At 36.4% G+C, this 2,737-nt stretch overlaps 1 long non-coding RNA gene across 2 annotated transcripts; it reads right to left on the reverse strand.

Annotated features, from left to right (window-relative positions):
- Window positions 1-493: 493 nt before the first annotated feature.
- Window positions 494-2,343, reverse strand: LOC110895300. 2 transcript variants are annotated; one of them, XR_004874196.1, is made up of 5 exons: window positions 2,102-2,343; window positions 1,849-1,999; window positions 1,685-1,751; window positions 1,243-1,347; window positions 494-727 (listed from the first exon to the last, which is right to left on the reverse strand). It is a non-coding gene; the product is annotated as an uncharacterized LOC110895300 (long non-coding RNA). The 2 variants fall into 2 exon arrangements; XR_004874197.1 differs by having other exon boundaries at window positions 650-727; window positions 1,252-1,347.
- Between the last annotated feature and the right edge of the window lie 394 nt (window positions 2,344-2,737).

Below are 2,737 nucleotides of genomic sequence, written 5' to 3' on the forward strand. Positions count from 1 at the left end.
AGTACCGTGTGATCTCGCGATTCTAACTTCTCGTAACTCTCTCCTTCCATGCTCTTGTTATATTGAGCTTTTCATTTAACTCCTTGCTACGATAAACTGTCGAATGTGAATTGACTGGGATATAACTAGATGAACTAGACGAGTGGTACACTAGTACACAAAAGCTTAATAGGTGCGGTGAAATCGAATTGATCATGCGGTGTTGGAGCCGCACCAATAGTAGATGCACCATTAAATCCAATTTTAGAAGGTGCGGTTGAGGGAAACCGCACCACTTTTTTAAGTGCCCGCACCTTTTATTGATATTGCAGCACACAGACACCTCACCACTTGGAAACCACAATAGCATCAATTAATATATGGAACCGCACCACTGTTTCTAAAAAATTAAGAGCATTACTTAAATTTATAATTTCCAGGAATTTTCAATTATAGTTCTATATTCTCAATAAATACCCAAAAAATTACACAAACATATATGAATGATAGAAAATAACAAACAAAAAAATTCAAACTTATATTAAACATGTTTCTAAAAGGTACATGTTTACCGAACCAAATACAAAACGTAAACTGTGACATGAACCCGAACTGACCTCTTCAAAACTCAGCATCCCAAAAAAAATAACAAATAAAAAGTTCTAACTTATATCAAACTGGCGACTTCATACATCTTGCATCCTGAACTGACCGCTTCAAACCTTGGATCCCAATCGGTAGAAACCGCCTAACAAAACATTACATGACATTTTACAAAATGAACCTTAAGAAATATAAAAGTAATAGTGCTAATACACTTTGGGATTATATGTACATGTTTACCGAATTTGACCTGTTTACATTTTATCGAGTTTTATACTAACAAACTAACGCACGCGCGCACACACACATAAACATATTAAAAACAAATATATAAAAACATATTAAATTGAAGTTATGAATCTGTTTACCAAACATATACTGCAAACATACATACGAAGTGTAAACGATGAACAAAATTAACTAGTTAAGTGCTGCACATCAAATATTGATTAGCCATTCCAATCACGTCGTAGTAAATAAGCGGAAAAGCGTACTAAACAGGTGAAAGCAACACGTGTGAGAAGCTAAAGACACTAGCATAGTTGCAAATATGTGAGAATCTAAACAAACACAAAGCAATACATTCTTATGAATATTCAAGTAACCATTTAACTTAGACTCGATGAAATATTAGAACTAACAGGTAATTTGGAATAGTACCCGACTCACCCAACCACCCAACGCACTGTCAGCTGCCCGCCGCTTGACCGCTCGACTCCTCTTGTCATTTGATCACCATTTGACTGCTACGTTGCCACTTATAGCCTGCTAGCATCAGCAACATTCATCAATAACCATTTAAATTATTAATAATCATTATCAAATTAGTACAACTATCAATTGAATCTAGTTAATTCGTTAAAGACATACACACAAGCTTCTTTTTTCTCCCAAATTCACATCTGACTCTTTTGATGTATTACCCCCACCAAAATCTCAAAGATACTTCAAACCTCTTTCCAAAATATATTAATCAAGTACAGAGACATAATTCTGTATATTTAGTTCAAACCCCTTAATCAAATATTACCGATGATTCCATGCTTAAATCGGTGCTTACAAACTTTATATATCAGAAGGTTTAAGGTTGATTGTTGCTTACCGCTTGCAGACGATCCTCCAAAAGAGATAAGAACTTAGCTTCTACTTCAAAATTGCTACAATCTAATCTTTGAATACCGATTTTTTAGGGAATGATATGGATAACAAATATAGGATATAAAGAACACATAAGAATTGAAACTAAAAGAGAAGAAGTTGAGATACCTGGGGATAGATCAACACGGAGTTGTCGGAACCCTAATCAGTTAAAGGTTGTAAACACCAAAATTCCAGAGTTACATGCTTGTAAGCCCTAGAACACAATAACGAAGGATGTGAACAATTTAAAGGTTGTAAACACCAAAATTCCCAAAATCTGTAGAAAGAAACAAATAATCTTACTGAAAATGTAAAGAAAAGGCATGAACACACCTCATCAATCGAACAACTGTAGACAAAACTAATCAAAAGGAGTTACCTAAGTTGAGATGAAGTTCAAAGGAACCTAACCTTCACACTCGGTGGTGAGTGAAGAACCGCCTAAAGCTAGAACAACTGCAACATCACCTCTATTTGTCGATCAGTTCAAGCTCCGATTAGGGTTTGTAGTCGCCGGTTAGGTGATTAGGGTTTGTAGCCGCCGGTTAGGCGAGGAGAGGGTTGCGGCCGGTTAGTAATTAGGGTTCTCGCCGTGAGGGCTGCCGTTGATTGGTTTGGGTTCAGGGGATCGAGAAGAAACTTTGGGAGGGAGAAGAATTTTGCTGAAAATTTTGGGGGGAAGAAGATTTCTCAAGACTTTATGGTGTTATGTTAACTATTGTTTTTTTTTTCTTTTTTAAATGGTTATTTTATTTTTTAAAGGTGCGAGTCATTTACAAATGGTGCTAGTCAAATTTTGTTTGATGGAAATTAAATATAAAGATGCGGTTGTCTATGGAACCCCATCATCAAAAAACAACCCTTAGCACCAACAAATGAGTTGTGTACTAGTGGTAGGATCCATTTTGGTGTTTTGACTTATGAGCCGCATATTGACTTGGGCCGCCGTGCACATACTAGGCCATACATGCACCCACACACCACTATCTTAACTCACTCTGCCCACATTCCTTAT

The sequence above is a fragment of the Helianthus annuus genome, chromosome 12 (assembly GCF_002127325.2).
Source record: "Helianthus annuus cultivar XRQ/B chromosome 12, HanXRQr2.0-SUNRISE, whole genome shotgun sequence".
Lineage (NCBI taxonomy): Eukaryota > Viridiplantae > Streptophyta > Magnoliopsida > Asterales > Asteraceae > Helianthus > Helianthus annuus.